At 52.9% G+C, this 13,124-nt stretch overlaps 1 protein-coding gene across 1 annotated transcript in view; it reads left to right on the top strand.

Moving 5' to 3' along the window:
- Positions 1-13,124, top strand: part of CDHR2 (cadherin related family member 2) — a 173,225-nt gene that overhangs the window by 76,652 nt on the left and 83,449 nt on the right. The gene's annotated exons all lie outside the window — the stretch shown is intronic.

Here is a 13,124-nt window from a genome sequence, read left to right on the forward strand (position 1 = left end):
AAAGCCAAATCCTTGCTCCCGACACCATTCACCAAGCCACAAGTTAAAGTCCCTAATACGCATCCGCCTGTCATTCTGAGTGTTATGCACAGGCAGAACTTCAGAGAATGACAATGTGGAAGCAACCTGCCGTATATCATTGGCAAAAACACTAAAAACTTGCTTAACCTCTGAAACCTCATTGCAAGCCAAGTCATTTGTCCCTAAATGGACAAGTACATCCAATTCCCCTTCCTGCTTTGCTTGCTTAACAATATTACAGATACGTCTCCTGTCTCTGTGAGCAGTAGCTCCGGGAAGACACCTCACAAGACCACCATTGTCCATCTCCACACCTCTTATGATGGAATCCCCCACCAACAACTGCTTTCTATTAAGCCTCACCATAGTCTTCAAGCCTCTCTGCACAACACCACTAGCCTCAGTGCCTCTCTGCACAACACCACTAGCCTCAATGCCTCTCTTCACAACACCACTAGCCTCAGTGCCTCTCTTCACAACACCACTAGCCTCAGTGCCTCTCTGCACAACACCACTAGCCTCAGTGCCTCTCTGCACAACACCACTAGCCTCAGTGCCTCTCTGCACAACACCACTAGCCTCAGTGCCTCTCTGCACAACACCACTAGCCTCAGTGCCTCTCTGCACAACACCACTAGCCTCAGTGCCTCTCTGCACAACACCACTAGCCTCAGTGCCTCTCTGCACAACACCACTAGCCTCAGTGCCTCTCTGCACAACACCACTAGCCTCAGTGCCTCTCTGCACAACACCACTAGCCTCAGTGCCTCTCTGCACAACACCACTAGCCTCAGCGACTCTCTCCACGACACCACTACACTCTGAAAGTGCAGAAAATGAATTATGTAGAGCAACAGACTGTGCAATATGTCTTTTATCCACAACTCCAAGTCTACCAGATCCTACAGTAATCCATCTGCCATTCCTAGTATGTCTCTGCGGCAGTGGCTTTGCAGCAGTTCCAGCCGGAGTTTGTTTACCAGATAATTTACAAATCTCAGACTTCAAAAATACAATCTCCTGCCGCAAAATAGAGAACTGTCTACAGATTAGACAACAACCAAACCTCCAAAGAGTGGAACGTGAAACAAATGCAAAGCAACTATTACACTGAACTAAGTCTGCCATTCCAATGAGGTGAATAATTTAAATCAAACAAACCTTAACTTTTTATTTATCCTCCTGAATACCTCGGATTACCTCCAGATTATCTCCAGAATATCTCCAACCACACACACACTTAGAAGCAACACTCTCCAGAATATCTCCAAACACACACACACTTAGAAGCAACACTTAGATGAAGCAACCAAGCTCTATTAGCCAAGCTAATGACAACTACCCTTATATACTCCTAAAATCACCTCCCACTAGGAATGTTTAACACCTGGGTAGGCCTCTGCTTATTAGCAAACAATAGCTAATTTAAATAGCAATCAATAGCAAGTAGCTACCTAATCCAATCAAATGCCTTATAATTACCAACAGGAAATCAAACCTTGTGCAGTCAGTAACCTTTTCCTACAGATGAATCTTACCTGTAACAGTAAAAAAGAACTCTTAGCACAACTCTTAGACAGTTGAAGCTTCTGTAAAACTCTCCAGAATATCTCCAACCACACACACACTTAGAAGCAACACTTAGATGAAGCAACCAAGCTCTATTAGCCAAGCTAATGACAACTACCCTTATATACTCCTAAAATCACCTCCCACTAGGAATGTTTAACACCTGGGTAGGCCTCTGCTTATTAGCAAACAATAGCTAATTTAAATAGCAATCAATAGCAAGTAGCTACCTAATCCAATCAAATGCCTTATAATTACCAACAGGAAATCAAACCTTGTGCAGTCAGTAACCTTTTCCTACAGATGAATCTTACCTGTAACAGTAAAAAAGAACTCTTAGCACAACTCTTAGACAGTTGAAGCTTCTGTAAAACTCTCCAGAATATCTCCAACCACACACACACTTAGAAGCAACACTTAGATGAAGCAACCAAGCTCTATTAGCCAAGCTAATGACAACTACCCTTATATACTCCTAAAATCACCTCCCACTAGGAATGTTTAACACCTGGGTAGGCCTCTGCTTATTAGCAAACAATAGCTAATTTAAATAGCAATCAATAGCAAGTAGCTACCTAATCCAATCAAATGCCTTATAATTACCAACAGGAAATCAAACCTTGTGCAGTCAGTAACCTTTTCCTACAGATGAATCTTACCTGTAACAGTAAAAAAGAACTCTTAGCACAACTCTTAGACAGTTGAAGCTTCTGTAAAACTCTCCAGAATATCTCCAACCACACACACACTTAGAAGCAACACTTAGATGAAGCAACCAAGCATAGTCTGAGTCTACACAAAACCTTTTTAAAATTACTCTTAGGTGGTATCTCACCCCGTACAGAATTAAGAAATTCAAACATAATTACTCAGATACGTGCTGGAGATGTGCAGGAGCGGTGGTAACATTATATGATATGTGTTGGGACTGTAATGGTCTAGCTGGGTTGAAGAAGAATATTGAGTATATTCTAAAAGCTCTTAGCATACAGGAAGTACTATCTCCTCAAACATGTATTTTCCATTTAGATTTCCCTAGGTGTAGTGTTGAACACAGAGCATTAATAACACACATATTTATGGCAGTAAACTTACAATAGCCAGAAATTGGAAGTTACCTTTTTTGCCTAATTGGTCTGATATAATCAGTCAAATAGCATACCAGGGCACAATGGAAAAAGGGTTCTACAGAATGAAGCCCATAGAGCAGCGCAGCTAAGGGGAATGGGCCTTGACATTGCCAGGAGGCAGGCAGCTAGTTGTCAGTAGTTGGGGGCTGGTCTAAGGACATGGAGTAGGGAGGAGTTACTAGGGGGGTATAAGTAGCGGCCATCTTAGGTCTAACGGCACTTTTAATCCAAAGTTACACTTACCTGTTCGTTGTAGCAGGATTTGTGTGGCTTTGTTTTCTTTTGTCTCCTCTGCAGGTTGTCAGGAAGATGGAAGATTGGCTGGAAGGAGTCAGGGCTGCTGTGCAGGAGAGGGGTCTCGAGTGGCTGAGGGACCGTCTTGGTGATGCTCTGCCGTCCGGATCGGGTAGCTCCCAGGGTCAGAGGCCGGTGAGGAGGACGAGGCCCCCGCAGAGGCTGAGCCCCAGCGTGGTTCCAGCTTCCCGGCGTCCGAGGAGCCCCTCCAGAGGTCGTCGGGGCGGCAGTGAGGCTGTTGGCAGGCAGGCCGCAGGTGGAACCGGCCGCGGGCGTCGTCGCGGTGTGGCTGCACGAAACGGCCGTCAGGCGAGGCCGGAGTCGCAGGCCGCGGGTTCAGGAACCGAGTCGGAAACTGCCGAACGTTCGGGGAGCGAACGTGGAGGTAGGCGGATCGCTGTTCGGACGGAAACTGCCGAACGTTTGGGAGATGAACGTGGAGGTAGGAGATCTGGCGAATGGGCCGAAACTGCCGAACGTTCGGGAAACGAAGGTGGAGGTGCTACTACTGCCGAACATTCGTTTCCCGAACGGGGAGGCAAGGCCACTGCCGAACGTTCGGGGGTTGAGCGTGGAGGTAGCTCTACTGCCGGCCGTTCGGCTGCCGAACGTGGAAGCAGCAAAACTGCCGAACGTTCGGTTTTTGTGTCCTCTTTTACAGGAAGGGACGGAGAAGTTTCTGATGTTGCCAGGAGTTCGAGGAAGCGGCCATTGCAGGTGCAGGCCAGCGGACGGAAGAGGAGCGGTACGGCAGGCTTGGCAGCAGGTTCTGGGAGTGCTGGAAGTGCTGTTGGAGGAACAGGAGCCACGGTTGCGAATCGCCCGGGTGAGTCGCCCTCCAACGCTACTGCCCCCTCAGTTGCTAGCCCACGGGCTACCCCGGGGGTGGGTCCCGGTACTAGCATGGTTGGTGACGGTAGGGTGGCAGGTGGTAAGCAGGGGACTGCTAGGGCTCGGAGGGAACGGGACAGATTCAGCACTGCGAGACGCCATGGGGGGTCCCCAGTCAGCGGGCAGGAGCGCAGCGCTTCGCCAGGGTCTCCCGTGCGACTAGGCCGGGGGCGTAGTCAGGCTGGTCGGGAAGTCGGAGACATGACGGACGATAGCGCCAGCGAGGGATAGCGCTGGAGATCGGCGCCCGCTAAGGGGCAGGCCCGCAGGGCTGGAGCGCAAGCAGTTAGGAGACACAGGTCGCGGAGCGATCACCGGAGGGGAACGGAGTCGGACGGCAGGGGCCCCTGCGGGGAGGTCCACACCCGGGGGCGGCGTAGGTTGCCCCCCGCCAGGCGTAGGGGACGGACGCTGCGGGACGATAGTTCCAGGAGTGGGAGTTCCTCGGAGGGAGTGCGGACTGCGGCGCAGGCTCTTACCCCTCGAAGGCGGACGAATAGAAGGGAGTTGGGTGACTGGTCCCAGGAGGAGGGAGGACGGGGCAGGGTTCCTACGACCAGCCTACCCAAGATGTCTTCTTCTCCTTGCAGGTCTCGCAGACGGTCACCCGCCAAGGGGGCGCGACCCTACGCAGCGAGGACTTCCAGACGGTCGCCGGCGGACCGGGCAGCAGGACAGGAGTCGTCAAGGTCGCCCGTGGACCGGGTGAGACCCAGCGCCACAGGCCCACGGCCCGGAGCAGCTGAACGCTTGGGGCAGGTCGCACAGAGCCGGATGACAACTCCACGGCCTTCGGCGGCAAGGGGTTCGGAAGGTGAGGCACTGTCATTTCAGCAGTCGGGGGAGCTGTTAGCGGGCATTAGACAGTTGATTGATTCCTGGGGTGAGGGGACGAGGAAGGAAGGGGATTGTAGTCAGGTTTGGGCCCCACAAGGGAAGGTCCTCGGGGCTAGTCCAGTGGGGGGTTTCCGGGGCCGGGGGCGGTGTAGACGGAGGCGGGGGCGTGACCCCCGCGGCGGAGGCTTCCGGTGTAGGGACCGAGGGTGAGAATTTGCTTGGGGGGGTCCCGGAGGCGGCGAGACAGAACGTCCACGTGTCATTTGCAGGACCTTTAGGCTGTCACCTCAAGCCCGAGGTGAAGGAGAGGATCTGGAAAGGTGAATTTGTGGAGCTCTTTTCGCTTCTCCCCCTTGAGGAATACATTGACCTCAAGGAGGAGGATAAAAAAGACGCAAAAAAGGAGGAGGAGGAAAAGAAACGGAGGTACAGGAAGATTCCCAAAACGTTTGGGAACTGGCTCAGAGCTTTTTGCATCTTGGCAAGCGTGATGGGCGAGAAGGCGGCGGAGCGCTGTTCGCAGCTCTTCTGTTACCTGGACGGGGTTTTGGGAAGCATATAGGACGTACGGGTGCCTAGCATGGTGGCGGTACGACGAGCAATTTCGGCAGCGTCTGCCCGCTAATCCGGGGATGCGGTGGGACCAGACGGAACTACCGCTCTGGATTAAATTGATGATGGCGCAAAAAGGGGGGACGCTTTCAGTCCGGGGCCGGCACGGGCGCTTCTACCGCCGTGTCGGCCAACCAGAAACGGGGCTACTGTTGGTCATTCAACGAGGGGCAGTGCAAGTGGGGGGCCACCTGTCGCTTTAAGCACGAGTGCTCAGGGTGCGGAGGAACTCACGGCCTCCACAGATGCTTTAAGAAGGGGAAGTCAGCCCCTGCAGCGGGCGGAGGTTCGGCCGCGTCCCCTGCCGCTGGGAGCAACGCCAGTGAAAGTCGGCGCGATGCTGCCCTGGCTAAAGCAGTACGCTAACAGGGCGGATGCTGGGTTGTTGGAAGAGGGGTTTTCCAAGGGGTTTGTAATACCGTTTCGGGATCGGGACGGGGTGCCGCGGCTTCGCAATCTGAAGTCGGCCGGGGAATTTCCGGGGGTGGTTAGGGAAAAATTGCTTAAGGAGGTGGAGTTGGGCAGGGTAGCGGGGCCGTTCAGCGAGCCCCCCTTACCTAACCTGAGGGTTTCACCGTTGGGGGTGGTTCCTAAGAAGGAGCCCGGCAAGTACCGCCTGATACATCACCTGTCCTACCCCAAGGGGTCGTCGGTCAACGACGACATCGACAAGGCCCTCTGTTCGGTTTCGTACGCTTCATTCGATCAGGCGGTGAGTCTGGTGCAGCGAGCGGGACGGGGGGCGTTGTTGGCTAAGGCGGACATTGAGGCGGCTTTTCGCCTTTTACCAATCCATCCGCAGTGCCATCACCTGCTGGGTTGTCATTTTGAGGGGGCATACTATGTGGACTTGTGTTTACCCATGGGGTGCTCGATATCGTGTGCATACTTTGAGAAGTTTAGCACGTTCCTGGAATGGGTGGTGAAGTTGGAAGCGGGCACTAGGATGGTAGTCCATTACCTGGATGACTTCCTGTGCGTCGGGCCTCCCGGTTCGGAGGAGTGCAGGAGGGGATTGAGGACTCTGGAATGGGTGGCGCATGTTATTGGAGTCCCTCTGGCGGGTGACAAAACGGTGGGTCCTACGACGTGCTTGAGCTTCTTGGGCTTGGAGATCGACTCGATCAAAGGGGAGTGTAGGCTGCCGCAGGATAAGTTGGTGGCGCTGCGTCAGGCAGTGGCGGAGGTACGAGGAGCGAAGAAGGTCACGCTCCGGGCGCTTCAGTCGCTGCTAGGCCGGCTTAACTTCGCCTGTCGGGTGATCCCAGTCGGCAGGGTATTTAACAGGTTCCTGGCCCGGGCGACAGCGGGGGTGGCGTTCCCGCACCACCTTATCCGGGTCTCGGCGGCCATGAAGGCCGAACCGGGGGTCTGGGGTGAATTCTTGCGGGAGTTTAATGGGAAGGTATTTTTCGGGAGCCGGTGGCTTCGTCTCAGGAACTGGAGCTTTTCACGGACGCTTCAGGTAGCGTTGGGTTTGGGGCCTTCTTCTCCGGGCAATGGTGCGCGGGGACTTGGCCTACGGAGTGGAGGGTCAGCCCGCTGATCCGCAACTTGGCGTTCCTCGAGTTATTCCCGCTAGTCGTAGCACTGTCACTGTGGGGTCCGCAGTTGAGGGACAAGAAGGTCGTTTTCTTTTCGGACAATATGGCAGTGGTGGACGCAGTGAATGGGCTGTCAGCGTCCTCTATCCCGGTGGTTCGGCTTCTCCGCCGTTTTGTATTGTTGTGTATGCGTTTTAATATTGTTTTTAGGGCCCGGCATGTGCCCGGTCTGTTGAATGTGATTGCCGATGCGTTATCTCGTTCGCAGTGGGAGAGGTTTCGGCAGGCGGCGCCGGGCGCTCAGGAGGAGGGGATGTCTTGCCCGGAAGAGATGTGGCGGCTCGGGACATCATGCTTGGTGGACTGATACGGGACTCCCTGGCCCCCGCTACATGGACGGCTTACAGTAAGGTGTGGGGGGAATGGGAGGAATTGGTGCAACAGTCGGGGGGCCAGCCCTCGCAGGAGGGCCGGTTGGACACGCTGTTGTGGCTTGTGTGTAGATCGGTTACCAAAGGGTCTTCAGCAGCGGTGATAGGGCGAAAGCTGGCGGCGCTAGCTTTCCTGTTTAAATTCAATGGTTGGGAGGACGCCACAAAACACTTTCTGGTGAGGCAGGCGCTGAAAGGGCTAAGGAGGGGGAAAGTGTCGGTGGACTCCAGGAGGCCGGTGTCGTTTGAGTTGCTGCAACGGATTGTGGGGGCCTTGCCCGGTGTGTGTTTTTCGAGTTACGAAGTTCAGTTGTTCTCTGTGGTTTTTAGTTTCGCCTTTTTCGGGGCGTTTCGGATCAGCGAGCTGGTCAGCAGCAACCGCCAAGGGGCGGGGGGGCTTCAGGCAGCGGATGTGGAGGTGTGGAGTGACAAGGTGGTGATTAATTTGAGGCGGTCCAAAACGGACATGATGGGGAAGGGGACCTTGGTTACGCTGCGGGAGCTCCCAGGTGGGGGCACGTGCCCGGTCAAGTGCGCCACGGCCTTCCACGGAGTCCGGGCGGCGGCCGGAGGTTCATATTTTCGACACGAGGATGGTTCTTCACTGTCGAAGTTCCAGTTCCTCAAGGTGATGCGGAAGGTTTTGGACAAGTTGGGAGTGGACCCAAGGCAGTTTGGGACCCATTCCTTCAGGATTGGTGCGGCTACGGAAGCGGCGAGGCTGGGGTTGGGTGATGATAGGGTGAAAAGGATCGGCAGGTGGGAGTCCCTGCGGTTCAGGTCGTATGTTAGGCCAGACAAGTTGGTGTGAGGCCTATGGGTGGTTCAGAGGGGTTTGTTATGTTAATGTTGTGTCATGGTTGGAATTGTGTTTTATGTTTTACAGGTTGGACGGCATGGGTGGTTGGCCACTCATATATTTACTGGGCACATCGGAGAGCTGCAGTTCGACATCGGGGTCTACAGCTGGGCTTTCCAAGCTCCGTGGTGCAGCTCCGGTGGTTTGGATACCGGGGTTGGGGTTGGAATGCTATTTGTGGGGAGGTATTTCGTAAAATTTTGTTGGGCCAGGTCCCGGACATTGTGGTACTGCATGCAGGAGGCAATGATGTGGGGTCATTGCCGCAGAAGGTTTTGATCGAAAGTATGAAGAGGGATGTGGACAAGTTGCAGGAGTTAGTGCCAGGGGTTATAGTGGTGTGGTCGGAAATGGTTCCGAGGTTTTATTGGCGGCACGCGCGGAACCCCTCCGCGGTGGCGAAAATTTAGGGTAAGGTCAACAAAATCATGGCGGCATATGTGAGGCGAGTGGGGGGGGGTTGTAATTAGGCACAGAGAGTTGGAGGATATGCTGCCAGGCTATTTCAGGCGGGATGGGGTTCACCTCTCAGACGTGGGCTTAGATTTTCTCCTGCTAGGTTTCCAGGAGGGCCTCCAGCGGGCGATCTTTTCCCTGGGGGGGGGGGTGTCGCTCAGGAACTCGAGGAGTCGAGCTCTGAGCTGTGGCGGGGGATGGAGAGTAAAGTAAAGAGAGTAAAGGGGGGAGAAAAGAGTGAGAGGGGGGACAGTTTGGAGTTCAGGGCTAATAGGTAGGCCTTTGGACTGGTTTGGTAGGTTCGAGCTCGTAGGTAGCTCCGAACCAGGGTGTGTAGGGGTGTCTCGGTATGCCCCTACACTGGTGGTGCCCTTTGGTGGCAATGGATGGTGCCCTTGGTGGCAATGGTTGATGCCCTTCGGTGGCAATGGTCATGTTTCAGATTAAGCTAATATGTTACAATGTTGGTGTATTATGTTATGATGTTACGTTGGGGTGGGTCATTGTCAAGGGGTTAAATTGTAAATAATGTGGTAAATTGTGCAGGCCAACGTGGGCCTGTTGTGTGACAATGACCTTTATAATTCTATGTTAATAATAAATAAAAGCTGTGATATACTTTTGCCAAAACCCAGGTGTCAGTGTCATTATTATAATTAAGTATGTGGTGGGGGGTTTTGTGCATATGCCGACAAGGACGACTGTGCACATGTCATGAAGCCCATGGAGCAGCGCAGCTAAGGGGAATGGGCCTTGACATTGCCAGGAGGCAGGCAGCTAGTTGTCAGTAGTTGGGGGCTGGTCTAAGGACATGGAGTAGGGAGGAGTTACTAGGGGGGTATAAGTAGCGGCCATCTTAGGTCTAACGGCACTTTTAATCCAAAGTTACACTTACCTGTTCGTTGTCCCACCCACCCTCCCTTTGCTTTCAGGTGTTTCCCGTTTGGTCACGGCGGCGGGGGATGGAGACTAAAGTTGGGGGGAGAAAAGAGTGAGAGGGGGGACAGTTTGGAGTTCAGGGCTAATAGGTAGGCCTTTGGACTGGTTTGGTAGGTTCGAGCTCGTAGGTAGCTCCGAACCAGAGTGTGTAGGGGTGTCTCGGTATGCCCCTACACTGGTGGTGCCCTTTGGTGGCAATGGATGGTGCCCTTGGTGGCAATGGTTGATGCCCTTCGGTGGCAATGGTCATGTTTCAGATTAAGCTAATATGTTACAATGTTGGTGTATTATGTTATGATGTTACGTTGGGGTGGGTCATTGTCAAGGGGTTAAATTGTAAATAATGTGGTAAACTGTGCAGGCCAACGTGGGCCTGTTGTGTGACAATGACCTTTATAATTCTATGTTAATAATAAATAAAAGCTGTGATATACTTTTGCCAAAACCCAGGTGTCAGTGTCATTATTATAATTAAGTATGTGGTGGGGGGTTTTGTGCATATGCCGACAAGGACGACTGTGCACATGTCATGACTGATAAGATCCTTTTATATAGAGCCATCTGGATGAACTGGAATAAAATGTATCCTCTAAATAGCATTGATATTTCATGAACAAATTTGTAGCATATATATCCTTAAAGGGACACTATAGTCACCTGAACAACTTCAGCTTAATGAGGTTGTTCAGGTGAGTGCTACAGCTACCCGGAGCCTTTTTCTTGTAAGCACTGTATTTTCTGAGAAAATGCAGTGTTTACATTGGAAGCTTGGAACACCTCTTGTTGCAGTCAATCAGACGGCCACCAGAGGGACTTCCGAGTTCAGAGGCCCTAAAAAGGCCTCTCGTCCGATGCATTCTGGGTGAATGCATCAGACGGGCTATCAGCACACAAAGCACTGTGAACGCGCTTTGTGTGCTGATAGCCTGTCAGCACTGCTGTGGGCGTGGCTTCAGCTGACAGCTTCAGCTTCAGCTGACAGCTGAAGCCCGAACCCACAGGGACGCTTACTGTCCACAATAGTGGTTGAAGGGGGGGGTAGACCTACTCTCCTTCCCCCCCCCCGGCCCCCACCGCTGTGCGGCGGGTGGGGGCCCTAAAATTATCGATAAGGGGGGGGACCTACTGTCCCCCCCCCGGCCCCCACCCCTGTGCGGCGGGTGGGGGCCCTAAAATTATCAATGAGGGGGGGACCTACTGTTCCCCCCCGGCCCCCACCCCTGTGCGGCTGGTGGGGGCCCTAAAATTATCAATGAGGGGGGGACCTACTGTCCCCCCCCGGCCCCCACCCCTGTGCGGCGGGTGGGGGCCCTAAAATGATCAATAAGGGGGGACCTATTGTCCCCCCCAGCCCCCACCCCTGAGCGGTGGGTGGGGGCCCTAAAATGATCAATAAGGGGGGGGACCTACTGTCCCCCCCGGCCCCCACCCCTGTGCGGCGGGTGGGGGCCCTAAAATTATCAATAAGGGGGGGACCTACTGTCCCCCCCGGCCCCCACCCCTGAGCGGTGGGTGGGGGCCCTAAATACAAAGGAGGGGGGGACCCTAGTTAACCCTCCCCCCCACCCCCCCCAAAAAAAAATATCTCCCTACCTACGCCCCCTCACCCTAAAAATAATGAGGGGGGAACATTAACTAAAAACCTGTAAAAAAAAATAAAAATAAAAAGAGATAAAAAAAAACTTACCATTCGATGTTTTCTTTCTTCTAAAATCTTCTTTCTTCAGCCCCAAAAAAGGCCAAATAAAAATCCATAATAACCGACGCAATTTAAAAAAAAAAAAAAAAAAAAACGAGCGCAAAAAAAATAATCCATCTTCACCCATGGAGGGCTCCGCGCAGACTGAGCTCCGCAGGGTGGGAAAGGCTTATAAAGCCTTGCCCCGCCCTGCAATTAGGCTAAGAACACTCTGATTGGTGGGTTTAAACCAATCAGAGCGCTCTTTGTCATTTTACAAGCGTGGGAAAGTTCTTTGGAATTTTCCCACGCTTGTAAAATGACGCAGAGCACTGTGATTGGATGGATTTCAAGTGCTCTGTGTCATTTTACAAGCGTGGGAAAATTCCAAAGAACTTTCCCACGCTTGTAAAATGACACAGAGCACTGTGATTGGATGGCTTGAAATCCATCCAATCACAGTGCTCTGTGTCATTTTACAAGCGTGGGAAAATTCCAAAGAACTTTCCCACGCTTGTAAAATGACAAAGAGCTCTCTGATTGGCTTAAACCCACCAATCAGAGTGTTCTTAGCCTAATTGCAGGGCGGGGCAAGGCTTTATAAGCCTTCCCCCGCCCTGCGGAGCTCAGTCTGCGCGGAGCCCTCCATGGGTGAAGATGGATTATTTTTTTTGCGCTCGTTTTTTTTTTTTTTTTTTAATTGCGTCGGTTATTATGGATTTTTATTTGCCCTTTTTTGGGGCTGAAGAAAGAAGATTTTAGAAGAAAGAAAACATCGAATGGTAAGTTGATCTTAATGGTAAGTTTTATCTTATTTTTTCTTTTTTTTACAGGTTTTTAGTTAATGGTCCCCCCTCATTATTTTTAGGGTGAGGGGGGTAGGTAGGGAGATATTTTTTTTTTGGGGGGGGGGAAGGGTTAACTAGGGTCCCCCCCTTTGTATTTAGGGCCCCCACCCACCGCTCAGGGGTGGGGGCCGGGGGGGACAATAGGTCCCCCCCCCTCATTGATAATTTTAGGGCCCCCACCCGCCGCACAGGGGTGGGGGCTGGGGGGGGGACAGTAGGTCCCCCCCTCATTGATAATTTTAGGGCCCCCACCCGCCGCTCAGGGGTGGAGGCAGGGGGGGGCAGTAGGTCCCCCCCCTCATTGAGAATTTTAGGGCCCCCACCCGCCGCACAGGGGTGGGGGCCGGGGGGGGACAGTAGGTCCCCCCCTCATTGATAATTTTAGGGCCCCCACCCGCCGCTCAGGGGTGGGGGCCGGGGGGGGCAGTAGGTCCCCCCCTCATTGAGAATTTTAGGGCCCCCACCCGCCGCACAGGGGTGGGGGCCGGGGGGGGGACAGTAGGTCCCCCCCCCTCATTGATAATTTTAGGGCCCCCACCCGCCGCACAGGGCCCCCACCCGCCGCCCCTTATTGATAATTTTAGAAAGCGAGCTGAGACAGCTCAGCTCGCGAACGCGCATTCCGCGCACATGCGCGGTAAAGCGCTCAGGTTCTTCATAGGGCAGCATTCAATGCCGCTCTATGAAGAACGCGATTGGTGCAGCGCGAAGCCGTCCCATTGGGCCCGGCGATTTCGTCATTTTGACGAAAAAGGGGGCGCGGCCTAGCGGGGAGCTCGGCGCTGGAACGGAGGTAAGTTTTTAATATAAAAACACCTCGAAATTTTTTTTTAATGAATGAAAGTACATATAAAAGCAAGAAGGAAGGCTGGGGGACCTGTCTTTCTTGCTTTTATATGGTGACTATAGAGTCCCTTTAAATAAGGAAATTTAATATCTGAAATTTGGTAAAATCGAATCAGAAACCTAAATGGACATAGGTACTGCCCCTGAGTATTGAATTAATTTTTTCACG

The sequence above is a fragment of the Pelobates fuscus genome, chromosome 3, assembly GCF_036172605.1.
Source record: "Pelobates fuscus isolate aPelFus1 chromosome 3, aPelFus1.pri, whole genome shotgun sequence".
Classification (NCBI taxonomy): Eukaryota; Metazoa; Chordata; class Amphibia; order Anura; family Pelobatidae; genus Pelobates; species Pelobates fuscus.